The 27686-nt window shown below is 49.3% G+C and overlaps 1 pseudogene; it reads right to left on the reverse strand.

The window, feature by feature from the left end:
• Positions 1-1917: 1917 nt before the first annotated feature.
• On the reverse strand, positions 1918-2885 carry LOC143656228 (UAP56-interacting factor pseudogene; annotated as a pseudogene).
• Positions 2886-27686: the final 24801 nt, after the last annotated feature.

Here is a 27686-nt window from a genome sequence, read left to right on the forward strand (position 1 = left end):
TTAAATTATAGATACACAAAGAACAAAAGCTTAGCATATCAAAGACATTTTGTTGTTTGATGCACTTAATGTCAGTGTTTGAGTGATTTTTAATTTTTTTAGAGGCATTAATAACAGCTCTGTACAATAATGTTTAGTATAACTCACAGGAAAATGAAAACTACCCTCACACTGTATTTTCATAAATTGTTCTAAAGACAGCAAACTCATGTTTGGTTGTTTTTTCCCTCTGCTTTAAAATAAGCTACCAGTAAATCTAACCAATCTAAAATGTATTATTCCTGGATCAAATACAAACACTCATACTTGCAAAACTATTTTGTAGGGGTAACTTGGCCTCTGCAAAAAGCATAAAACAGCTAAGGAGAGACTAGAGTTTATTTTCAAATGCTGTGAATGACTTCCAATAATCCCTTATCAGTAGAAGTATTTGCAAAATACCAGATTATTAGGATCACATTTAATTCTTTGTAATAAACATGAAACCGTTAATTGACAGCTTTCCATGGCTTCTGAATAAACCAATAAAAAACTCAAGGACCAATGAGTGACAATGAAATCTAGTATACATTGCAAGGCAGGCAAGAGTGATAAAGTAATTTTTTTTTAAATAGGAAAAGTGAACTCTAGAAAAACAAACATCTATTTACAGCTTTTAACATTATAGAAAACCAAAAGGCTCGATGATGAAAATTATAACTTGTAGCTGAACTATTTTGCTTCATTTTGGCATTATACCTTCACTTAGAGTGTACAACCATCCGCGAAGTCTTAGATCTTGGAGTAACAGATTAACTCCTCACACCACTCCAGAAGGAGGAAAAAGCAAATTATTTTCTCCCCACAAATGTCTGAACTTTCTACCATAAATCAAAGTGAGAGGTATAAAGCAAGGTTATACTGTGACTCTCATCACTTTTGCATTTTTTTTCTTCGTGACATTGACAAGTGTATTTTTGTTTTTGGTATTGTATATTGCCTAATTTAGCAAGCCTAAAAGCTTATGAAATCAATTTTTGAATAAGAAGAAATTCTAGGACTTTATGGTTATTAATTTTACTACCAAAATACCTGAGGGACTCAATCCATCTTAGTAACTACAGTTCTTTTAAATATCATTTGAAAAATTCTTTGTGGACACTAGACCCAAGGCTATGCTATATCCAGACAGAATACCTATGACCAGGGTTTTGAAGTTTTTCACTCAGTTACCTGTTCTCCAACCCATTACTTCCTTCCGTGCCTTCTCCATTTATTAAACACAAACTGTGAGATTTTCCTACAAGGCCCTAGCAGGTAACTTTGTAAACGTACATTTACAGTCTTTGAACATCGTCATCTTAAACTGAGGCTGATGCCTGGAGCCACGTTTCTCATGAAAAGTTTGTCACTAAAGGTTAACCATTCTGGGAACACTACCTGAAAAAAGAACTCAGATATTCTCACAAATCTTACAGATTCCCGTAAATCTTAAAACCCCAAACTGGAATTCCAATTAATTTTTTAATAGATTTCAACTGAAGAAAAGGCAATTGCACTTATTATGTCAACACTATTAAAGTATAAATGACAGCAGCAAAGCAACCTACTCATATTTCCCAAGACTGAGATTTACCATGGCAAAGTCTAAAAAATAGGCAAAGGAGACGAGGTACTGAATACCGCTACCATAAAAATAATTGATTTATAACCAAAGAACTGAAATAGAGGATTGTTCTGCTGAGCCAACCAGGAAAACTATAAGAACAAAATAGGTATATATTCCCTGTATCATTTCAGGGCATTATTTTATACATGTTTTTTTAACTTCAAAAGTTAAATTTTGCAATAAAGTTTCTTGCATTTCTGTGACAAATTCTTCAAGCAACTCAACTTTTCAAATAGAGCTGTTGCTCCAAAGTCCCTGTGACATGGGATCTATCCCATGGTTACACTATGCCTTCCTCCTTTGTTGAATGTGAGCGAGACTGTTCCTTCAGGATTCCCGATCTCTCATTCAAAGTCAACCTGTCTGTTCTCCAACACTATTGATGTCAAAGTGTAGGGGCATACCTTTAGGAACTTCCTGTGTATCAGATTGTCTCACTTTGCCAAGAATAAGGGTACATCAGCATGAGTTGATGGTGGTTTCGGAGGTACGGGTCACTGCCCTGCTCCAGGACTGGCAGTGTCTACAGTGAAAATTCCACCATGTGTGTGAAGCCCACGATGGACGAGTTCTCTTTGCCACCCCATTGTCTAGCAGTTGTGTGTTCAACTGAGCCGGAACCCTCAGGCCTCACCTGAAAAGAAAAGTTGCCTGACACCCCTCTTTCTAGATGGCTTAATATATTTTCATCTCTGGTAAAATGCTGGTAGGTTATTTTTCCTCTTTAACTATTAGGTCTCTTGAGAATGGCAACTTGCTTCCTTCTGCACTTCATTTTGTCTTGGAAGGTTCGCCTTCCTTTTTAGCACGGGAAAATACCGCTCTATATTCTTGTCGCTTGGAGGTGGTTGGCTCATAAGACTAATTCCTTTTTGAATTCTAGTTAGTTTCCTGGCTGCAAGGCCAGTGATAATCCCATAAGGACGTCTCTTTCCTCTACGGCTCAACTATTCTTAACAAAACCAGAATTTTGTTGGACTCCCCATCGTGTTCTCATACTGAATTGTCGGGTCCCACTTTGTTGGAGTCTTCTATTTAGTTGTGGGAAATTCTGCTTCTTTCTTTCTTTTCAATGCAATTTGATTACAACATCCACAATCCCATGACAAGTGGCAGGGGCAGGTTTTGAACTCAGATTCTACGGCTCCAGATGCCACCCTCTTTATCACCAAACACATATCGATTTTGCTAAGGTTTCATTGCTGTGGTTTCCAGCTGTGGCACCGCCAACCGCCATGGCTTCCACCAACCGGTACGAAACTGGTCCGTAACTGCAGGTATCGGTGGGGAAGCCTGAGCCTGAGGCCTACAGACGAGCTGCAGCGCGGGGACAGCACACAGGTGGGTGGCATCCTTGCCCCCTCCATATGAATCCCGTTTCCCTGTACATGCAGGGAGGGTTCTTTCTTGTGCCCTCTTTCTCCCTCTGTGTTTCATGTGTCTACTTGTCTTTCTGTTGCCCGTCTCAGTTAGCTTTTATCTCTGTCTCTGTCTCTTTCTTGTTCCTTCTCTTTGTGTGTGTGTTTCTGCCTATATCTATTTCTCTCTCTCTTCCTCTGTCTGTCTCTCTGTATGAGTATGTTTGTCCGTTTGTCTGTCTCACTGTCCTTCCCTCTTCCTCTCCTTCAACGGAGTATCGATCAGCCCGGCTTATTAAGCCCCATTATTTCTCAGGACATTTGCCTTTGAACAATCGGCAGATGGGCTGGCATCTCGGCCAGCACCTCTGGCTGCTCAGGCCACACAGCCCACCGGAGGCCCAGCCGGAGGGCTGCCCTGTCCAGTCGTGCACTCCCACATTTGTGCAAACACCAGACCTGCTTCCCCGAGGTCTCTGCCCAGCTCCTGCCGCTCCCCAGCTGGGCGGCTATGGCCTGAGACAGCAGCTGGGCGGGGCCAGTGCCTGCCCTCTGGCTGGCCAACTCACCTTTGGTGGAAGGTTGTGGTGGGAGGGTGGCCAAGGGCCACCGAGCCTGCCACTGTGGCTGGGGTTTCACAGTTTTTCCAGGTCTGAACCCCCTCATGGTTATAATGTGTGGAAGAGGGAGTAATCTGGTCGTGTGGGCACCCAGGGGGTAAACTGAGGCACCGGAGTGTCAGGTACATACAAGCAACCACAATGCAACATAGGGACAGCCTTTCATGCAAGCGCAGCTGCCCACCCCTGGCTCAGTCCATGGGGGAGGGTGAGTTCCCCGCCTCCAGGAGCTTTCAAAAGGGCCTGCACGTATCACCTGAGGATCGCATGGCTGCTTAAAAGACAGTCCCTCCACCAGGCCTGGGAAGTGGGCGAAATAACTTCAGATATTGCTCAGGGTCTCAGGGTGCCCACTCTGTCTTCTCGCCCAGGACAGGGAGTGGAATAAACCCTGCGCTGGAAGCTGACAGCACAGGCCTCGCCACCACCCCAGGCAGGGCAGCAGGGACCAGCAGATGATGTCCCTGCTTTGACTCACCTCCACCTCCAAGGCAAAGCCCTCGCTGTTCTGGGGCCCTAGGGACTGCCCGGGCCCAACTCTCCAGCCCCAGCACTTATCTCCCCCACCCCGAGTACTCGTTACCCTGTCCTTCTTCAGTTCCCTAAACACAGACACCCCACGTCTTTCTTAGCACCAGCCCTTTGCACAAGCTGCTCCCTGCGCTTAGGACACTGTCCCTTGGCTACTAATTCAGCGCCTCCCTCCGGTCTCAGGCCTGACTTCCCTGACTTCCCCTGCCCCCGCCCTGGGCTGGCCCGGGCACCTCTGCTGTACGGGCCTGTGCTCCCATCACAGCGCGTGGCGGAACACCGTCTGCTTTCCTGTCTGCTCCCCACCATGCTTCTGTGTGGCTCCCCATGGCATCCCCCCGCCCACGGCTCCGGCTGGCCCACGGTGGGCACTGGTTGGAGAAGCTGTAGAACCGCCTTTGCAGCATGTTGTCGGAGACCCGCTTTCATGGTACTTCCTGAGGGGGCTGCACAGCCCGAGATGGAGGCCCTCAGACACCCCCTCTGTGAGCCACGCGCCTCTCCCTGCCTGGAACGGACCCCGTGGAGCCTGTGCCCACCTCTGCCTCGGGGAGGAGGCAGGAGGCACGGGGGACCTCCCAGAGGGCCCAGGACCATGGACCCCTGTAATTACAGCTGCTCCTGTGCCCGCCGATCGCACCTCTCCAAACTCTAGGGACTTCTGATCATCCATAGTTAATGAAGGGGCCATGGGTTTGGAAACATGGAAAGGATTTTAATATACAAAGTTGCACTAAAGGCCTAGATGCCAAGCCCCTGCCTGAACACAGGGGGGAGAGAGAATGTCTACCCAGTGGCCCAGATGCCACCATTCACCCCACACAGGTCCAGATGGCTGTGGGCCTTGGGGGATGCCGGGCCACTGGCCCCGAGGTGAAGACACCCAGGTTCTCAGGTGGGAACAATCTCAAGTGCTGCTGCTGGTGCGTCTCTGACAGGTGCATCCTCTCCAAGGGTTCCAGACGCAGAACTCTCCCTTATCGAGGCTCCTTTGTTCCTCTGACTGCCGCTGTCCGGGAGAAAGTCTCCATCGAGGGCCCGCCCTTCCTTCTGTGTGTTCTTTTAAATTATGATAACATGCATACAAATAAGACCTCCCATTGTAAGCCCTGTCGAGCATGCGGCTCAGTGGCGTTGGCCACGATGACAGTGTTGTGTTACCAACACCACCATCTGTTACCAAAATGCTTCCGTCACCTCAAACAAAAACTCTGTGCCCAGTAAGCAGTGACTCCCCTCTCCCCATCCCACCCCATCCCACCCATCACCTGTGTTCAACTTTCTGTTTCTATGAGTTTGCTTATTCTAGCTGTTTCATGTAAGTGGAATCACGCCATAGCTGCCGTTTTATGTGTGTCTGGTTTATTTCATTTAGTGTGACGTCTTCAAAGTTCATCCATGTCACCACATATATCAGCACTTCTCCTTTTTCAGGCTGAGTAAAGTTCTATTGCATGGATATAACATGTTTCGTTTATCCATTCATCTGTGGGTGGGCATTTGGGTTGTTTCCACCTTTTGGTCATTGTGACTAGCACTGCAATGAACATTGGTTCTCTGTTTGAGTCCCGCTTTTGATTCTTTGGGGTATATACTAGAAGTGGGATTGCTGAGTCACTTGGTAGTTCTATGTTTAACTTTTTGAGACTTGCCAAACTGTTTTCCATAATGGCAGTGCCCCTAACCCATCGTTAACACCCCATGAATCTCTCTCATTCAGCAGGTCCAGAGAACCAGGCTGGGGGCTGATGCCAGAACAGTAGCAGTTAGTTACTTGGAGGGGTTGTAGGGGATCAGGAGCTCGACCCCAGCCGAGTGGAAAGTACCCCCAGACCCATGAAGAACACCCGGTAATGGGGTCAGGATGTGGGAATCACACAAACCTGTTTTTGCAAAAGCTAATAGCACTCTTTGCCTCTGTAGATAAGCTTACAGCTGCAAAACCAGGGTGTGGGTCTGTGAAACAAACGCCACTTCTCTGCTTCTGTGAATAAGCTCGCGGTTTCAGCCTTTATAAGCCCACCCTGCAAGCCTCATGGTGCTGCTCTCTGAATCCTCCTTCTTGGGATTTCTGAGGCAGTTGCCCGCCGGCTAATAAAGACTCCTAATTGGCTTGCGATCTGATATTGTGTGGTCTTTCTGTTGGTGCGCCCCACTACAGGGGGACTGTTGTTGCACCCTCTAAAGAGCGGAAAACTGAGCTTTCCACCAAGACATACAGTGACCTGTCCAAGGCCACACAGCTGGTACGAGGGGCAGAACCAAAGTGTCTCTGGCTCCAAAGCCCAAAGTCTTCACCACCCACGGCACTGCACGTGGGCCACATGCTCAAGTGTTGAGGCTGGACTCCTGGAAGGAGCACAGGGACACTGGGCTCAGCTAGGCCTGCAGGTGGAGGGACAATGAATTCACACATCATGTCTTGTCCAGGGAGGGCCTTGGCTTGGGTGCGGACCACAGGAGAGGGGAGGCTGGGTCTGTGTCCTGGCTGGGACAGACAGAGAAATTTAAATGTACCTTCATTGACTACTGATCAGTCACGGTGTCAACAAATGAAAAGCCTTTATTCGTTCACTGAATATTTACTAAGTGCCTCCTTTATGCCAGGTACAGGACTAGGCACTCAGGACACACCGTGGAGTTTACCCAGTAGTGGGAGCTCATGCATGGGGCTGCAGGGAACTCTCCTGGGAAGATGGCCCTGATCGAGCAGATACAGCATGGCTCAGTATAGGAGGGACAGGGGCCTGGGCAGAGACTGGAGCATCTGGTGAGGGTGTGAGGGAAGGCAGAGCGCGTGCACACACGCACGCATCCCCCCCCCCCACACACACACACACATGCATCTGTTTGTTCCTGGCCTCCAACTCTGAGGTCTGGAGCTCCTGGATACCCTCCACCATCAATCACACTTACTGCTCAGCACTGCAGTGGCCTCGTAGGTATCTGAGATGAGGCCTGAAGGAAGTGTAGGAGTGAGCCAGGCTAAGATTGCAGAGAAGAGCATTCCAGGCAGAGGGAACAGAATTTGCAAAGGCCCAGCAGCAGATGCTTTTGAGGAACTGATAGAAGACAGTGTGGCCGGAGCATCTGAGTGAGGTGGAGGGACCAGCAGAGACCAGAGCATGCAGGTTCTGGTGAGGGCACTGGGAAGCCACTGGCAGGCTTGAAACAGTGGAGTGGTGCAAGTAGACTCATGTTTTGGAGAATGGATTTGCATGGAGCAGGCGATGGAGAGGAGCCCTTGGTCAGACCAGGGCAGCCACTCTGAGGCTCAGAGGACCAGAGCCTCTAAGAATGAGCAGAGGGAGAAGAGCAGAGAGGTCTGAGAGGAACCTGCGATGTGGCTCAGTAGGGCTTGGTGACAGACTGATCTTTTGAAAAACTGATTTTCCTCAGGGTTAGAAAAGAACTGATGTGGGGTGGCGGGTTAAGGGACTGGATCCGAGTCACAGTTACCCAGCTTCTAGACAGAAGTTTCCATTCCATTCTCTGAGTTGGCTTCTTTATCTGTAAAATGCCGTATCAGCATGATGGGCTGGGTAACAGCCCCAGAAACTCAGTGGCTTAAAACCACAAGGTTTATTCCTCACTCACCCCACACATCCATCTGCCATCGGCTCTGGGAGCCAGGCCCGCTGGGACTCTGCCATGTGGAGGGGCAGGCAGAGACTGAGGGGCCCCACCAACGTCTCAGTGCTCTGGCTGGGAAGTGGCCGTGCGTCACTTCCAGAGGGTGGGAGGTGAGAGAGAGGGGTGGAAATGACCACCAACATGGGCTCAAAGAATCCCACCTCCCACCTCCCAGGGCTGTTGTGAGGATGCCAGTAAATGAGATGCAGTGGCTGAGGCTGACTTGTACACAGTTGATGCTCAATACAGGGCAGAAGTGATGATTATACAAGTGCATTGCTGCAGCCACCTGCCCTCCTGGTCCCCTGCCCCCCGTCCCTCACATTAGGAGTTTGATCTGAGTCAGCATTTCCCAAACCTCAGTCACGTGGCCAGATCAGGCCAGATCCACGGACTAACCGTAATATCATTTATAGAATCGTTTTCTTTAAATCAACTCACTGTTTTGTTTGTTTCGCCACCCAAGGAGAGGGGCCCTAATTCAGGAGTGTCTAACTGTCCCTCCGTGCACAGGGAATGCTACAAGTTTGCAGAGCCACTTATGTATATATCTAACGCTGCCCTCACTCTTCCCAGCCGAGCATCCCATTGCATAAATAATACATGAGAGACTCTGTACATATTTTCTGTGAGGACACCATGTATTAGAGCATGATACAATACATGGTATAATAAAAGCATGCAATATATGCTCGTGTCATCTGGCACCCAGACATACAACCTCTTGGTTTCCAAGCAGAGATCTGAAACTGAGCGGAAGCCCAGGGTCTGAGCGAGGCGAGCGCGCCAGCTCCTGGGAGAGGCACAGGGCAGTGGCGAAGGTTTGGGGGAACTGGTGTCAACAGAGCTGGCTTTGAATCCTGGTTCTGTCACTTGCTAGGGGTATAACTTAGAGGAAAAGCAAATAAAATGGCAGAGGCCTTTGATGTCCTGCCCTGGTCCCCTTGAGTTCCCTTTCCCGGCATCTGCTACCCTCCTCCAGCCTCTCAGAACTATTTTGCTAACATTTGCAGCCCTTGGCTGGTGCACAGGTACAGCAGCCCAACGCCTGGGCTCAGGATGGGACTAATGCCGAGGGTGCAATCTGTGCTGCAGAGTCCCCGTGGGCTCAGACTGAGCCTGGAACTCTACCTTCCTCCTGAACCACCCCCTGGTTGGGCTTCTTCCCCTCCCTGTCCTGCTTCCCTGACTCCTTCACTGGCTTCTCCTGGAGCGCTTGCCTTGAAATCCCTCACCCAGGTCTGCTTCTGGGAAAACCCCTACCAAGACAGCAAGTGGCTTTATCTCCCTGAGCCTCACTTATTACATCTGTGAAATGGAAATAATATTCCCCAGGGCACGAAGTTAGTGCAAAGGGCCCAGCATAGGGCCTGCCCACATAGTAAGTGCTCAATAAATTAAATCTTTATATTTAATGTTTTTATTAAGAAATTGTGGGTTTGCAGAACTGTCATGCATAAAATAGAGGATTCCCATATACCGCCCTATTATGAACACCTTGCTTTAGTGTGGTACATTTGTTACAACTGATAAAAGCACATTTTTATGGCTGTACTTATAACTACAGTCTACGGTTTAACCTAGAGTTCACAGTGTGTGTAGTGCAGTTCCATGAAATTTTTTTCATTTTTACTCTAATTACCATATATACAACCTAACATTCATCCCCTTTCAACCACATTCAGATATATATTTCAGGGTTCTTAATTATGTTCACACTATTGTACAATCGTCACCACTATCCATTACCAAAACATTTCTATTTTTCTGAATAGGAATCCTATACATTTTAAGTGAAAGGCAGATTTTTTTCTTTTATTTACCTTTTTTATTGTATAGTATAACGTATATACAAAGCAAAGAAATTTAAAAGCAATACTTTTCAAAGCACTCTTCAACAAGTGGTTACAGGACAGATCCCAGAGTTTGTCATGGGCTACCATACCATCCTCTCATATTTTTCCTTCTAGCTGCTCCAGAATATAGGAGGCTAGAGGGCTTAAATACTTTATCATCACAATCAACTTTTTTTCCTTCTTTTTTTATGGTCAATAACATATATACAAAAAAAAGCTATACATTTCAAAGCACAGCACCACAGTTAGTTGTAGAACATATTTCAGAGTTTGACATGGGTTACAGTTTCACAATTTTAGCTTTTTATTTCTAGCTGCTCTAAAATACTGGAGACTAAAAGAGATATGAATTTAATGATGCAGCATTCATATTCATTTATTAAGTCCTATCTTCCATGTATGATTCCACCATCACCTTTGATCTTTCATACCTCTCTTTGGGGTTGTTTGGGCTATGGCAATTCTAAATTTTTGATATTGAAAGGGTCTGTCACTAATATGGGGTAGGGAGACGGAACGATCTGATGTTCTGGAGAGGCTGGGCTAGGTTTCAGGGACTTGTCTGGAGGTTGTAGGTTTCTGGAAAGTTACTCTCGTGCCTGCAACCCTTGTGGAAGCTTACATATTGCCCTAGGTGTTCTTTACGATTGGCTGGAATGGTCCCGGTTGGGGGTTGGCAGTTACGATAGGTAGCAAGGTCTACCTGAAGTTTGCATAAGAGCAACCTCTAGAGTAGCCTCCTGACTCTATTGGAACTCTCTCTGCCACTGATATTTTATTAATTGCACTTCGTTTTTCCCTTTTGGTTAGGATGGAATTGTTGATCCCACAGTGCCAGGTCTGGATTCATCCCTGGAAGTCATTTCCCATGTTGCCAGGGAGACTTTCCTTACCCCTGGTTGTCATGTCCCACGTAGGGGGGAGGGCAATGATTTCACTTGCAGAGTTGGGCATAGAGAGACCAAGGCCACATCTGAGGAACAACAGAGGTCCTCCAGAAGTAACTCTTAGGCATGCCTATAGGTAGTCTAAGCTTCTCCGCTACCTACATAAGCATCACAAGAGTAAGTCTCATGATCAAGGGCATGGCTTATTGATTTGGGTGTCCCTAAAGTTTGACACAGTATCAAGGGATTCCCTGATGGTAAGGTTTAATAGTTCCATAGTCTTTCACCCCTCCCTCAGGGGACTTTGCCAATACTTTTTGATTATCTGCTTAATATACTCTAGGATGTTTCCAGGCATTACAATAATCTGTACAGGATTAAAGGACCTCTTTCTTATTCTGTGCTTCCTGTGTTTCAGTTGTTCAAATGAGCCATGTGATTGGTTGAATTAGATTATGTGCTACAGAAAATTTCAGTTCCAGATCAAATAAGCCTGAAAGGCAGATTTTTAAGTTTGAAATAAGTAATCTAGGACAGGAAGCCATCCAAAATTTCATGTATAGTAGCACCTAGTAACTACTATTTTTTTTCTTTTAAATGCGAGTTGATTGAGATATATTCACCTATCATATAATCCATGCAAAGCATACAATCAGTGGCTCACAGTATCATCACATAGTTGTGCATTCATCCCCACAATCAACTTTAGAACATTTTCATGACTGCAAACAAACAAAAACACTAAAACATCCCATACTCCTTATCCCTGCCCTCCCCACCCCAATTATTGATCCCTAGCATTGGTGTGGTAATTTGTTACTGTTAATGGAAGAATATTAAAATATTATCATGCCGGTTTAAAAATATTATATGCCCCAGAAAAGCCATGTTTTAATCTTGATACAATCTTGTGAAAGCAGCTGTTTCTTTTCATCTTGATTCAATACTGTAGGTTGGAATCTTTTGATTAGATTTTCTCCACAGAGATGTGGCACGCCCAATTGTGGGTGTGACTCTTTGATCAGATGGAGATGTGACCCCACCCATTCCAGATGGGTCTTGATTCGTTTACTGGAATCCCCTAAAAGATGAGACACTCTGGAGCGAGTCAGAAATGACAGAGCCAACAGAAACTTCAGAGCAGAGCTCTGCACAGGTACCAACACTTGGAGAGCAGAGACACAGATATTAGGAGATGCCTGGAGTCCAGCAGGCGTTGCCATGACATGTTAAGCAAGCCAGGCCTGGAGAGAGCCAAGGGAGGCTAAGAGATGAAAGCCAGCCCCGGAGAAGGGAAGTGAGGAACCCCCACAGGAACAGAGGCTGAAAGCAATGGAGCCCAGGAGCAAGGGACCAGCGGATGCCAGCCACGTGACTTCCCATCTGACAGGGGTGTTCCTGACCCATCAACCTTTCTTGAATTAAGGTAACTTTCCCTGGGTGCCTTACTTTGAACATTTTTATAGGCTTGGAACTGTAAACCTGTAATTTATTAAATTCCCCTTTTTAAAAGCCATTCCAATTCTGGTTGCATTCTGGCAGCTTGCAAATGAACACAATCAATCCCAACTATTGTCCGTAGTTTGCAAGAGGTTCTTTTTGCCCCGATATGACTCTATTATTAACTCTTTGCGGTAGTGACATACATTTGCTCTAGTTCATGAAAGAACTTTTTATATTTGTACAGTTTATCACAGTCACAGTCCACTGGAAGATGCCCTTTGTTATATAGTCCTGTTTTAACCTCTAGTGACATACGTGACTCTAACCTTCCCCTTTCAACCACAATCACACACATAATCCAGGGCTGTCAGTTGTACTCACTACAATCTGCTCCCATCACCTCTATCCATTTCCAAACGTTCAAATTCACCCGAGTCAAAAATTCCGAACAAATAAGGCCTCCGTTCCTGTTCCCTGGCCTCACTCTTCCTCCTGGTAACTATATTCTAGATTTTATGTCGGTGAGTTTACATATTATAATTAGCTCGTATCAGTGAGATCATACAATATTTGTCCTTTTGTGCCTGACTTACTCACTTAACATCATGTCCTCAGGGTTTCTGCATGTTGTCGTGGGCTTCAGGATTTCATCCCCTCTGACTGCTGAATGATATTCCGTCTTAGACATATACCACATTTTGTTTATTCATTCATCAGTTGATGGGCATTTGGGTCATTTCCATAATTTGGCAATTGTGAATAATGCTGTTATGAACATCGGTATGCAAATGTCTGCTTGTGTCCCTGTTTTCAGATCTTCTGGGCATATACTGAGCGGCAGGATTGCTGGGTCATACAGAATACTCTACACTGAGCTTTCTGAGGAGCTGTGAAATGGCCCTCCGACAGCAGCTGTACCATGTACGTTCCACCAGCAGTGGGTAAGAGTCCCAGCATCTCCATATCCTCTCCGACACTTGTAGTTTCCTGCTAATAGCAGCCAGTCCAGTAGGTGTGAGACGATACCTCATTGTGGTTTTGATTTTCATTTCCCTAATAGCTAGTGAAGATAAGCATCTTTTCATGTGTTTTTTATTCATTTGTATTTCTCTTTGGAAAAATATCTATTCATGTCTTTTGCCTGGTGTTTCAATTGGGTTGTCTTTTTTTTTGTATGCTGTATGATGGGGTCACACTTCATTATTTTTCCTTGTGAGTATCCTGTTATTGTAGCACCATTTGTTGAATTTTTGTTTGTTTGTTTGTTTTGCTTGTTTGTCTGTCTTTTGGGAAGTGCACAGACTGGGAATCAAACCTGGGTCTCCCACATGGCAGGCAAGAATTCTACACTGAGCTAGCCTTGTACCCCTAATTGGGTTGTCTTCTTGTTGTTGAGTTGTAGGATTCCTTTAGTATTTTGAATATCAAACCCTTATCAGATATTTGGTTTCCAAATATTTTCTCCCATTAAGTCAGTTGCCTTTTCACCCTTTTGACAAAGTCCTTTGAAGCACAGAAGTATTCAAATTTGAAGAGTTCTCATTTATTTATTTTTTTCTTTTGTTGTTTGTGCTTTGGTATGAGGTCTCAGAAGCTACCTCCAATCCCTAGATCTTGGAAATGCGTCCTCACATTTTTTTTCTAGGAGTTTTATGGTACTGGTGCTTATATTTAAATCTTTGATGAATTTTGAGATAATTTTGGAAAAGGGTGTGAGATCGGGGTTATTTTAGTTTGCTAAGGCTGCCAGAATGCAATCCACCAGAGATGGATGGCTGTATAAAAGGGGATTTATTTAGCTACAGATTTATAGTTTCTCAGAGGAAAGGCAACTCACTTTCATGTGGGTTTCTCTGTCACATGGAAAGGCACACAGCAATGTCTGCTGTCCCTCTCTCCTGGTTTCTGGGTTCAGACAGTTTTTCCCGGAGGCATGCCCTTTCTGCAGGTCCAAACATCTGGGTCTGAGCTGGCTCTGAGCTCTGAGCTGCATCATACTGGGCTGTGCTGAGTTCCTCTCTTTCTTCTGCCCTCTCCTTCCACTCACTGCGGAAGGCGTGCCTCTTAGCCAACCGCAGGCGTAATCAGTCATAGATGAATTTCACATGCTGATGATTCAAGTCCACAGCAACAGAACAACTGGGCGTCACCACCTGGCCAGGTTGACACCTGAAGCTCACTACCATAGTTCCTCTCTCATTCTTTTGGATATGAATATCCAGTTCTCCCAGCACCATTTATTGAAGAGATTCTTCCGTCCCAGTTGAATGGACTTGGGAGTTGTCAAAAATCAATTGAGCAATGATGGAATATTATTCAACAGTAAGAAGGAACAAAGTTCCAAAGCATGCGACAACATGGATAAAACTTGAGGACATTATGTTAAGTGAAATAAGTCAGACACAAAGGATAAATACTATATGACCTCACTGATATGTGCTAATTATAATACGTATGCTCATAGACATAAAATCTAGAATACAGGTGACCAGCACATAGAATGAAGCTAAAGAGCGGGGAGCAATTGCTTAATATGTGTAGAACGTTTCACTAGACGGAACTTAAATGTTTGTGAATGGAAAGAGGTGATGGTAGTACTGTATTGTGAGAATAATTAACAGTGCTGAATGGCATGTGAATGTGTTGGAAAGGGGAAATTTAGAGTCATGTTTGTCACCAGAAGGAAAGTTGGAGGTTAAAACATGGGAATGTATAACACAGTAAATCCCATGATGGACAATGTCCATGATTAACTGTACAAGTACTGAAAAGCTATTTCATGAACAACAATATGATAACAAGGAGTTAATAATAGAAGGGTATAAGGAAAAAAAAGTACTCATTGTAAACTATGACCTATAGTTAGCAGTAATATTTTAATACTCTTTCATCAACAGTAACAAATGTACTACACCAATACTGTGAATCAACATTAGGGGGTGGGTAGAGGGCATGGAAGGATTTTCGTTTTATTTTTTATTTTTATCTCTTTTCTGAAGTAAAGAAACGTTCTAAAATTAATCATGGGGCTGTATGCCCGGCTATGTGAGGATACTGTGAGCCAGTGATTTTATACTTCAGATGGTTTGTATGGTGTGTGGATATATCTCAATAAAACCACATTTAAAAAGTCAATTGACCATAAATCTGAGAGTCTATTTCTGAACTCTCAATTTGATTCCATTGATCAATATTTTCTATCCTTATGCCAGTACCATGCTGTTCTGACTACTGTAGCTTTGTAATATGCTTTAAAGTCAGGTAGTGTGAGTCCTACAGCTTCATTCTTCTTTTTCAATATGTTTTTGGCTATTGGAGGCCCCTCGTCCTTCCAAATAAATCTGATAATTAGCTTTTCCATTTCTTCAAAGTAGGATCTTGGAATCTTGATTGGTAGTGCATTGAAACTGTAGATCAATTCACACAGAATTAACAGCTTAATGACATTTAGCCTTCCTATCCATGAACACGGGACACCTTTCCATTTATTTAAGATGAAATTTCTTTTGATTAATGTGGAATTTGTGTTAATATTGCCAATAACGACACTGAGGGATAGGGTAGGCCTGTCTTGTGTCTCCTGCACAGTGGTAAGGAAGAAATAACCTCAGAAAACTTCTGGAGCGCCCCCCCCCCGCCCCCACTTGGCCCCATCTGCCCCCTATTCCCATCGGAGAAGCTCTCTCTTGCTCCCAGGGGGCTGGGTGCTTGGCTCAGCCCCCTCAATGCTCAGGTCATGGGTTAGTGCCTTGAGGGCTCAGTTAGGAGAACAGGTTTGGCCTCTGACCTTGTTACTTCCCTGGAGATGTGTCCGAGGTCATGCAGGAGCCCGGGTGAGAGCATGTGGCTGTTTTACTGCAAAGCCGTCCCTGCTACAGAGGGTGTCTCCACACGGAGGGCAGAGCTGATGGGCTGACAGAGGGAGGAACAAGGGGCAGGGGCTGGATCCTGCCCTGGGCTGTCCCCAACCCCCTCAGCCAGAGAAGACCCAGCTGGCTGGGCAGCCCGGGCAAGTCATCTCACCTCTATGGGCCTCTATGGCCAGGTCTGTAAAAGAGGAACGACCTGAGTGAATAAAGGATCAATACAGAAAGATGCTATTGCCTGAGGGAAGGGCATGGCCTGGCTTCCCCTCTGTAACTCCTTTGAGTCTAAGAGAAATGTGTTTCAATTCTGTAAGCTGGTTAAAAAAAAAAAGAGCAATGAAAAGACAAAAAGGAAACCAGACTCCCTTTCAACCAAGTTCTTTGGGTGGACATCTGGTGAGGCTGCCACCCACGGGACCTAAGGGCTTCGCAGTGGTCTAGTTTCACCAACTGGGATTTGGTATTATTTCCCCATCACTGAAAAGCAAAAGGAAGTGACTTGCCCAAGGCCACCACTCGGCAAGCTCAGGGGACTCAAGGCTGACCAGTGCCTGAGTTCCAACCTCTCAGGAACTGCTCGCCGGTCCCTTCTCCCAGACACAGACCCATGTTCAGTCTTTCCCAGAATTTCCCACTCTAGCCCTAGTCTTGGAGGGGTTTTTTGACCTGCAGATTTCACCCACGGGATCCAGGCCATCAGCCGGAGCCCCCACCAGCCTCTGGGCCACATGGGAAATCTGCAGGTGAGGTTTCCTATAGGAAAGATTCCTCAAAGCTGTCTTTGGCTCTTACTAAGTCAGAAGCCCAAGGAAGGAGGGCGTTGGGTATGTGCTGGCTCTGCTCCCTCCCTCCTGCCTCTCCTTGCTGCACCTTTCATCACAGGAAAAAAAAAATCCCCAGTAAGCTGACTACACCATCAACTCAGCCGGAGTTACCAAGACAACCTCTCCTTTCCACCGCTTCTGGGGAAGGAAGGAGAGATGCACGGGGTGACCCCACTCTGCTTCGGTCCTGACCGCAGCCTCCACCTTTCACTTGGGTCACGAAGAAGAGGCCTGCACTGGGGCCAGCAGAGGGCCTGGGGCAGGGGGTGGGGGAAAGGGGTTTCTGCCACGGGGGCTGTCAGCCTGGATTTGCAGGCTGTGGCTTTCACATGTGAGATGCTGCCTTCACAGTGGATTTGATTCTCTCAGGTTCCTAGTGGGGAGATAACTGAGGAGGGGAGTAACGGGAAGATGGAATGGAATCCTCTCCACTGTGGAAAAAGCTCAGTCACGGCTGCCTCCAATAGCCTCATCTGGCCTAAGCCTGCATTTGAGGGTCTAGGGCCCTGGGGAAGGATAGGAGAAAGGCTGAGATGACCAGGCTGAGGAGTCAGACCAACCTGGGTGCAAACTTTGGCTCTGTTATTTCTAAGCTGTGTGACTTTGGGCAAGTTACTTAACCTCTCTGAGCGGTTACCAATACTGCCTTTATAGGGCTGCTGTGAAGATCAAATGAGAGAATGTATAGGCAGCCTGTCCAGTGGAGCCTGGCACCTAGTAAGCACTCAGTCATTGAAAGCTGCTCTTATGAAAATGGGGTCCTCTTTCTGGCTCAGCCCCAGCCACAGCCTCCCTGAGGGCAGAACTTGGGAAGAAACTGACCCATGGAAGGAGACTGACACTTGTGCAGAATCTCACTGGGCACCAGGTCCTGAGCAAAGCCCTGCTCTTTACTCACACCTGCTGTGGGCAGAAGGAAGCTCTAAGACCCTACTCATAATTGGTTTGTAACTGGTGAGGCTCAGAGAGAGCAAGCAACCTGCCCAACTACATTCAGCAGGGCGGGTGAGGCAGGCGGGCTCTGGTCCCCAGCCCCTGTGATCCCGAAGCTCCCCCCAGCCGGACTCTTTCTCTGAACTGCCCCGACTTGGCATCCACTGGGGAAGGGAAGCTGTTTCTGCCCCCTGGTGGCAGCCTGGCTGGAAGCGCCGGCAGCCTGCTGTGGACCCCGCAACTGGCAAAAGCGGAGGGGAGACTGGAACTCCCCTGTCACCCTGTGGCCCTCAGAGCGCCCCAAGCTCCCCACAGCCACCCCTGCTCCGGGCCTCTCCCTGGGTGTGGACGTGCTCTCCTTCCCCCACCTCGTCCTTGGTGTGACCTCAGAACTGTGACCACAGCCTCAGACAAAAGCCCTGGGAGATACACAGAATCCAATCACCTGTCATTAATGGCCTGGATAGTGGCGGCTCTGAGAGGACGGGTATGAAAAGAGTGCAGAAGAGAAGGAAGCAGTAAACCGATTAGCCAAATCCAATCAAGTGGGGGAGGACCCGGGTGTAGGGTGCAGGCAGGCGTGAGCCCACAGGAGAATGAGGGGCTGAGGACCTAGCGGGTGGGGTCCCCCCTTGAGGGCCCTGACACCCCAATGACCACGAGGTTGCTGATGAGAATGTGGGTGCCCCACCCAGGGCAAGGCTGGGCAGTAAGGCCTTTAGCCAACTGAGAAGGTAACCCCCAAATCACTGGGTATGGCAAATGTTTCCAGGGTCAGTAAGCATCTTTCAGCTACAAGAAAATTATAGACATGTTTATGAGAATCAAAACAATAATATTAATATTTTTGTCTTGCGTAGGTGCACATTGAGAAGTTTAGGCATTTGTACTATTCAGGAGAATTTTGCTGATTAAAGTACTAGGTCAGCCTTGTGATTCTAATTCAAAATGTGAAATTGAGCACTTGATTTAGACTTGGGATTTCAAGTTCAATTCTTAGGAGGCTTGTAAACAGAACTGGAATTCACCACTTTTATAAGTCCAGTTTATTAGTGTACAGAAGGTATATTTAAGTCTCTAGTGAAGCCAGTTTCTCAGACAGAAAGAAAACTGAATATATTCAATTTATTCATATATGCAGGCTGAAATGTTTAAAGGCGTTTGATTAACTAGTTTTGTATGGGTCATCAAAAGGCCCTTAAAAGGGATTGTCCAAATTTGCAAGATTTATAAATAGAAGAGTAAGAAATGTCAAGTGAACTTAGAACCTGAAGAAAGTACATCATTTTTGAATGTGTAACATTCATGAATCAAATGTTCATTTTTAAAATCAAAGTCATCACCGGAGTAATCTTCTCTGTGCAGAACAGTCACCCCAGGGAGCATCAGACGACTCATAATGACACGTCCCTCTGTCTCTAATCACAATACGTTCCTTCTGTGTACGGGGCCGGGCGTTTCCTTCCCAAGAGGTGAACTCCAGGGTGATGGGCGCCACTGGTCATGGGATTATAGGGTTAACGGGCTAACGACTGGCCTCGGTGGGAAACACGTGGGTCTTTTATCAGGGCCTCGTGAAGGCAGCCCATGGGTCTCTAGGAGGGGGCTCTACCTTTATTAACCCTCGTTGGAGCAGGGATGTACTGCTGAGCTTGAACAGTCTCCAGGGAGTTTCAAGGTGCTGAACAAGGCAACAAAAGCTAATGCTGCTCCGGTGCTGGTTAAAGGCCAGGGAACATGTGGCCGCCTTCTATGTGTCAGCTCAGCCGATCCTTGTAAGGGCCCAGCGAATAGAGGCGGCGGTACCTCCGCTTCCCAGCTGAGGAAACTGAGGCGCAGGGCTGGAGAGTGGCAGAGCTGGCACTAGACCTGGAAGAGTCTGGCTGCAGGACCTACGTTCTTGAATCCTGACACCACCTCGGTGAATGGGACACTATTGTCCCCAACCTGTAGGTCGGTCCGCTGAGGCTCCTGGAGCCTGGACGCTCACCCGAGGCCGCACAGCCAGCACCGGCAGAGGAGGGACGGAGACCCGGAGCTTTGTCCCCTGTGACATGTGTGGCGCTGAGGGCCGATGGGTGTGGGGGGGACTTCAGCCGCCGCGGTCGGACGGTTTCGTGATTACAGCCGTGGCCAAGGGCGAGGGCTCAGAGCACACGCGCCGGGTGCGCCGGCCTGCTCCAGGCTCAGGGGAGGTGGGCCCGAGGAGGCGGTGTTGAAGCCAAGACCTGAAGGGTGATCCTGCTGGGCAAAGTGGGTGCGTCTGCGTCCCCTAGGAAAGGGCTGAGCGCAGCGTCTGCCAGCAGAGGAACCACCTGCATGAGATCCTGAGGCAGGAGGACGCTGGGGGGAGGCCAGCGTGGGTGGAGACCAGAAGGGTGCAAGGGGAGAGAGGCAGGGGCAGGCCGGCAGGGTGCAGGGCCCAGACAGGGGGGACGGGCTCCTTGAAGATGTAGCAGGGCTTCGGACTTTCTCCTGAGAACAGCAGGAGGTTACTGAAGGGTTCTGAGTACAGAAAAGACATGATCGGATTAGCATATGTAATTGATCCCTCCCAGGAGGGCAGTAGCACAGGTCTGAGTAGGGCTGCCATAGGCATTCAGGGGAGGGCAGCGGCTGGTGGCATGGAGACCAAGAGAGGTGGGTGCATTGGGGGTTGTTAGGGGGCAGTGCAGACGTAAGGGTGGGGTGGGATGGGGCACCGAGGAGAGCCCCCTGGCCTGCCCTCCCCAGAACCCCTTCCGAGGGCCTTCCACTGGACAGCAGGGCAGTGTGGCAGGCTCCCCGCGGGACAGAGAACCCCCTGGCCGCCCTCTGGGGTGCCAGCAGGGACTGCAGCACACTGTGTCAGTCACGCCCCCCAGGCTGGCCCGAGGTGCCCTCGTGGCGACCTGAACTGCGTAACTCATCCCAGAGGAGTCCAAGTAATTCGGTCTCTGTGTTTACTCCTGCAGTGAGCGCCTCTGAATCTTTCATCTTGACTGCTGACTGTATCAAAATTCCCGTGGTAATTGGATCAGGTGCAGTATTTTCCATGAGGATATTAAATCAGGCCTTCTGCCCGCGTCCAGAATGATCCGTTTCAGAATATAAAGACGCAGAAGATGGCATTACCCAAGGTATCTTTCCTCCTTTAACCTCCCCCGCCCCTGCCTCTTAATCTTGCCGCTCTTTATTTGTTGCCAAATAAATTAGGTCAGACCCCCCCACACACGCTTATTAGCAAAAGGAAAGGAGCAAGGGAGAGGGGCCAGGGTGTGGGATGACAGAGCCGAGTTGGCCACCACCCACCCAGGCGCAGGACTGCCCCACTTCCCAAGTGGGAAACGACCCGTCCCCCAAGCCCCGCCTCCCCATCAGGCCCCTGGGATGGCCGCACGGGGGGGGGGGGGGGGGGGGGGGGGGGGGAGATGCTGGCGGGCACCCGGCTTGGGTGGGTCACATCAGATAGGGCACATGGCAAAGGCTCTGTTAAAAGGTTGGGTTCCCTGATATTAACTTATTTCCAAGTTTTCAACTAATATCGATTGAGCCTCTCCTACGTACCAGGCACTATCCTAGGCCCTGGGGATGTTATCAGAGAGCAAAGCAAAGGTCTCCGCCCCTGGGGAGCTGACATCCGCGAGGTTGGACAGTGGGTGAACATCCTACCTGGTATGTCAGGCGGTGGAAGGTGCTGGGGAGAAGAAGGCAGGGCGGTGGGGAGGGTCCGCTGCATGGAGAAGGTGATGTCTGAGCAGAGCCTGGAAAGAGGGTAGAGCGTCCAGCCAATGTGGAGGCAGGAAGGGAAGAGATCTAGGGACAGCAAAGAAGCAGGGAGCAGAGAGAGGGAGCAGGAGAGCTGTAGGAGAAGAGGACAAGCCCAGTGGAGACCCTCAGCTGGGTTTGGAGCAGATGAGGCTTGTGAGCTGATAACAGAACCCCTCAGACTACTGTGCAGGGTGGACTGTAGGGTGTGAGGGCTGGTGCATGGGCTTCCAGTGGGCGGTAAGAGTCTACAGTGGGTAACACTGATGAAAACCACAAAGAGATCTCAGCACCCAAGCTAAGGTAGAAAGATAGATACGGCCAAGTGTTGTGAGCTGTGGAGTGCCTGGAGCTCTCACGCCTTGCTGTGGGAGCACAAAACGGTGTTTGGGAATTTCTTATAAAGCTGAACATTCGTCCTCTGACCTAACAATTCCACTCCCAGGTAGACACCCAAGAAAAATCAGTGCTTGTATGCACAGAAAGACTCGCACAGGAATGTTTGCAGCAGTTTTATTAGCAATGGCCAAAAATTAGAAGCATCTATCAATAGGAGAGGGGGTGAACAAATTGTGGTGTGTTCACACGGTAGAATACTACTCAGCATTGAACAAGAACTAACCCCTGGTACCTATGAGGACATGGATGAATCTCACGCACCTTAGTGTCAAGCAAACAAACCAGAAAACACGTACAAAATTATGTATTCTATGATTCCATTTATCTGGAGTCCTAGAGCCTGTACAGTGACGGTGGTGATGCAAGAGAGAGTGGACTGGTGGTAAAGATGGGTGGGAGGCGGGCATGGGGGACCTTTAAGGGGTGACAGATGTTCTTTGTCTTGACTTTGACATGGACATGCATCTGCAAACGTTCTCCCAGCCATGTACTTACAATTTGTGCATTTCACTGAATGTGAAGTGCACCTGTGTAAACAGTAGTGTAGGGAGAGATAGGTGGAAGCACGCTAGGTGGGTAGGTAGGGGGCAGAGGCCCTGGACCAGGGAGAAGGGCCAGGCACCTGGCTCATTGCATCCGAGCAGGAGTGGGGACCCTCCCTGCCCCGTAACACCAACCACCACCTCGCCCTGCCCACGGGCTGGCCCCTCTCCCTGGGGGAAGGCAGCCTGCACGAGCAGATGCCTGCTTCCGTGGCGGCAGGTGGCCCGAGGAAGCGGTTATTTATTTTGGGGACCCGGCCTGTTTGTCTGTGGGGGGAGGGGCTGGCAGTGAGCACCGTGGGACCAGATTCCTGATTATAACTTCACAACGGGCCCTGGCTATTCAAGAGGCGCTGATATTTATGGAATAAATACAGTGCGATTTATGGCCGTATCTCCCTCTGATGTCCCATCTGATATGCAATTCAATTTCTTTTATTGTTTTTGGGCTTTTGCCATGGAAGAGAATGCATAAATAAATAAATATATGGGCAAATGGCAGCCGGCAGGCCAGGCCAGGGCTGCCAGCCCGCCGTCTCCTGTCCCATATTAGGTCCATCGATCATGCATTATGAAGCTGGAGACTGTCCCCCGGCTGGGATGGGGAGCAGACGTGCCGGTCACTCCCCATTATTTAGGGGTCTCCGTTGGCAGGCTTCCCTACCTGCCCCCTGCCTGCCACCGGGCACTGGCAGCCCTTCTCCGGACGGGGCCTGGGCTGCTCTGCCACTTGCCTGAGAGGACCCCTGCAGTCTCCCTCTGCCCGTGCCCCAGGAGGGAGGTGTCTTGGCTTTTCTGTGGTTGGAGAACACCACAGGCTCCTGACATCTGCCCGTTGTTGGCTCTTCCACGGGAAGCCCCAGCGTGCCCTTCTGCTTCCATGCCAAGCGGTAGAGCCAGCGGCTCTGCTCTGGAATAAGACCATGTCTTTAAAACCAAGCACTGGCACCTCCAACCTCTGGGACCCTGGGTAAGTTGCCCCATCCCTGAGCCTGAGTATGCTGGTTTGAAACTGTATGTACTCCAGAAAACCACGGTCTGAAAGCAAATCCATTCCTATGGATGGGTGAAACCTACTGCAAGTAGAGCCTTTTGATAGTTACTTCAATTAAGGCATGGCCCAGGGTGGGTCTTAATCCTCTTACTGGAATCCTTTATAAAACAGGATGAATGGAAAAGAAAGAGAGAGAGAGGGAGAGAGAGGGAGAGAGGGCGAGCGAGTGCACGACAGAAGAAGCTGAGAGCAATGAAACCTGGCAGAGAAGGGGTAGACTGCAGATGTGCCATGTGCCTCGCCATGTGACAGAGGAGTCCAGGATTGCTGGCAGCTGGTCTTCAGGAAGAAAGCATCACCTTGGTGACACCCTGATTTGGACAATTTCATAGCTTCAAAACTGTAAGTCTCTGTGTTAATAAATTCCTGTAGTTAAGCCAAGACCCTTCATGGTATCTGCTTCGAGCAGCCTAGCAAACTAGAACATTTGGCTTTCTCATCTTGAGAATGAAGTTAGCAGGCGTTATCCCAGGGCTGCGGAGAGGAAGAGAGGCGGCCCTGCATGCAACGCGGGGCACAGGGCTGCACGCCTACCCCACCCCAGCGAACGTTTACCTGGTGCTTTCTGGGCGAGGTGCTGTGTGCAGGGCAGCCAGCCCACAGTGTCCCTGCCCTCAGCTTGCCCCAGTCTTGGGGCCACAGAAGGGCACAGTGTCTGGGGCCTGGGGTTTTTGTGCTGAGGGACAGAACCCCAGCCTGTCGGAAGGGCACAGCTGGGGAGCCCTAGAGGCTGGATTCGAGGCTGCTCTCCAGACTCTGTGCCTCCCCCCTGCACCGCCCTCTCATGCGGACTCCTGCCCACCCATGATTCCCACGGCCTGCAGTATCCCTACCCTGTCCCTCTTGGGCACTGCCCCCGAGAGACGCCATCAACACCCTCTGTCCTTCACCCCCAGATGCTCCTGCCTGCTGGTGTCTCCCCCATTCCAAGGGTGTCCCATGGGCAACTGGTGACTGGCACCCCCACCCAGGGGGCTCTGAGCCCAGCCTGGCTCCCAGCCTGAGCCAGGGCACAGGGCCCTATAGCAACCCACAGCTGTGGCTCTGGGCTCCAAGGAGCTCCGTAGGTCTCACTCCTCCCTCAGTTCCAACCGGCTGTTCCGGTCCAGCCTTCTGTCCTATTCTCACTCACATGGAGGCTTCCTCTGGCTGGGTCCCTCTTTATCCTAGAGCTCTCAGGTCCCCACAGCCTTCAGGCTAGTTTGGTGGCCACACTCAACCCAGATTCTTGCTCTTCACCTCGACCTGTCCAAATTCGAAACTCTAACAGCTCCCAAATCCCTAAGACACAGCAATGCATGAAAGGTTACCTGCAAAAAATGGCCCCCTTGTAGAGATGAATGACAGAGAAATTGTCCCTACTCAGTGGGGAGCGGGGGAGCAGGTAGGACAGATGAGGTAGGTGAATCTCAGTTGAAGAGGAGACAGCCAGGAGGTACTAGGTTTCCCTGTGCCTCAGTTTCCCTGCCCGTAGTATAGGGCTAATATCCCCTCTCTAATACAGTTGTCTTGAGAATGCATCTGGATGGTTCTGTACATGAGATGTTCTAGTGTCGGGCCTGGCCTGATGCTGGGGGGTGGGAGCAGTGGTGAGCCATCGCCAGGTTCAGCGCCCACCCATTGCAGCCCCTCTCCCTCCCCTCCCCCACGGCTGCCAGGCAGCTTCCACCTCTCTGTGGGGGTTCCACTATATCCACTACTCCAGTCCTCTGAGTGCCCCCCACAGGGGCCCTGTGCCCTCCTGGGGGAGGCATATATTCGGCAGCATTACGATTTTATTTTCTAGGCTCCCCTTGCCTTGGCCTTCGGCATCGGCCCCAGCAGGCCGCATAAATTTCCCACGGCCTATGCAAAGCCCATTAGTGCGGCCGCCAGGAATGCTAATCGGCTCTGCCTGGTCCCAGGCTGAGAATCCCGCCTTTTGCTGACATTTGTAAAGTTCACGTTTTCAAAATAAAGCCACGTGAAGGGCGAGGTGCACTAGTAGATCTCGCCTCCTTTCTTGGGCTTTCCAGCGCCTTCCTTGCCCTTGGACTTCATTCCCCTTAAAGGGCCAGCACCATCCTGGGAGAGGAACCCAACTGGAGCCCGAGCCCTGCTGCCAGGTTTCCTTTGCTCTCCCTCTCTGCCTCCCTCCTTCCGTCCCTTCTGTTCTTCCATCCTTCCTTTCTCCCTCCCTCTCTACCTTTTCTGCTTCTTCCAAACACTCATTCATTCATTCCACACTATTCATTGACCACCTGGTGTACACCATACTTGGGGTGACTATCAGGGACACAGCAGAGAACTGCAAGGTTCTTGTCCTCTGGAACTGACAGTCTAGTGGGAAACAGGGGCATGAAACTACTCCCAAGTAAGCATTTAATGATGAGCCTTAGAACCACAATGAAGGGGGGAGTCAAGGTAGGCGTTACAGCAGGCAGGGTATCAGGGAGGGCTTCCTTGAGGAAGTGACATTATGCAGAGCCTCGAGGGGAAGCAGGACTCAGCTCAGTGAGAAGAGGTAGAAGAGCATTTCAGGCAGAGGGACCAGCATGTGAAAAGGTCCTAGGATAAGAAGGAGGCCAGCATGTATCAGCATCCGCAAGAGGCTGGCAGGGCCTCAGCTCTGGGACCTTAGGAGTTCAGGGCCAAGAGGTCACTGTTACCCAAGGGTCGTGGGGGCCCCTGCAGAGTTGTGCCAGACCCTGGGTGGGCTGATTTGCGGTTCAGAAAGCTCCTCCTCCTGCCGGAAGTACATTGCAGGGTATGAGCCGAGGTGCAGGGAACAGATGGAGCTGCCAGGAGATGACATCTGATAAGTGGCTGTGGAGGTGACATTTGTTGTGGAAGCAACACTGAGAGAGGCTGCAAAGGAGGTGACCCCAGCCTTGGACACGCAGGGGCAGCGAGGGGTGCAAATGAGGGTTTCAGCTCCGACTTGGGGCTCCCAACATGTCCCAGAGGCACCCTGGGAGCTCAGACTTGAGAATCCCAAGGGCAGCTGGAGTATGCTTGTTGCTTTTCTTGGGCCTTCCCCTCCCTCACCGGGATCCACTGGTGATTTTTGATGGTTGTTTCTTTGTCATCAGCAGAAAGAGCTCCGAAGAGAAATGATTGTTTAAGGGCAGCTTCCCTGCAGCAGGAAACGCTGGCGAGGGCCAGTAACCACATTCATCTGGTCACTCTGCCAGGGACTCTGCATCCTGTCCCGTGGCTTTGCACCTTGTGGGTCCTGCACCTCTGTTCACTCAGTGCACAAGTGCGGAGAGTGGAGGACGCAGAGATCCCAGCTGCGAGCGAGGCTGACTGAGTCCCTCTCCTCAGGGAGTTCACAGTCAGATGGGGGATTCAGACCACAGACAAGTAAGAGAAAATATGCCATGCTGGGTGTGATGAGGGTTAGGGAGAGAAATAATGCAAGGCGTGGGTGTAGGAAGGTCAGATAGGAGGGTCTGGGCAGGCCTCTCCACATTGGGGTAGAGAGTAATGCAGAGATCTGGGGAAAGAGTGCTCCTGGCATAAGGAACAGCAAGTGCAAAAGCACTGCTACACTCCCGTTGTTTGGGAAGCAGGCCTTGTGCCAGAGCAGGTGGGGTCAGGGGGAGAGAGTGGCAGGTGTGGTCAGAGAAATGGGGAAGAGTGATCAAGTAGTGTCCCCCAATGTGAGCCAGGGCTACAGAGCTGGGGGCAGAAGTATCTTGAGGAGAACCCGGAAATGAGTGGTCCTCCTTCATGCATGCATTCATTCAGCCATTTGCACTTTCATTCATTCATTCACACTTTCAAGCATTCCTGCTTTCATTCATTCAATCCATCATCATTCATCCATCATCCATCCATATTTACTCACCAATTATTATTCACTCATTTATCACCCATATAGTCATCATTCACTCACTCTTCATTCATTTATTCATCCTATTGTTCATTCACTGGGTATTTCATAGCACTCATTCTGTGGCCTGCCAAGGGGAGGAGACAGATCCCTCCATGCTTACCTTCAAGTGACCCCCCAAGCCTGGGGGAAGAGGAGATGAAGGCAAGAAAATCCACAGTGGGGGAAGCTGAGATATCTAATCTATCCATAGGGTAGGTTCCTTGCCCCACCTACCTCCCCATTCCAGGGGCTTCTCGGCATTGCCTGTCTGTAGGCAGCACATGGGTAGATGTCAGGTGTGTGGGGGCAGTGTCTGGGCACGGCCACCAGTCATTTCCTGTTCACTTCCTGGTGAATGCCAGGCCCAAGAGGAGCCACCCTAGACCCTGGGTGCCTGGGGGAGGGAGCAGCCAGAACTAGCAGGGGTCAGAGGCTGGGTGTAGACTGGGGCCCCTCCCTGCCCCTGGGAGTGACCTGGGGAAGGGA

Source organism: Tamandua tetradactyla, chromosome 2 (genome assembly GCF_023851605.1).
Source record: "Tamandua tetradactyla isolate mTamTet1 chromosome 2, mTamTet1.pri, whole genome shotgun sequence".
Classification (NCBI taxonomy): Eukaryota; Metazoa; Chordata; class Mammalia; order Pilosa; family Myrmecophagidae; genus Tamandua; species Tamandua tetradactyla.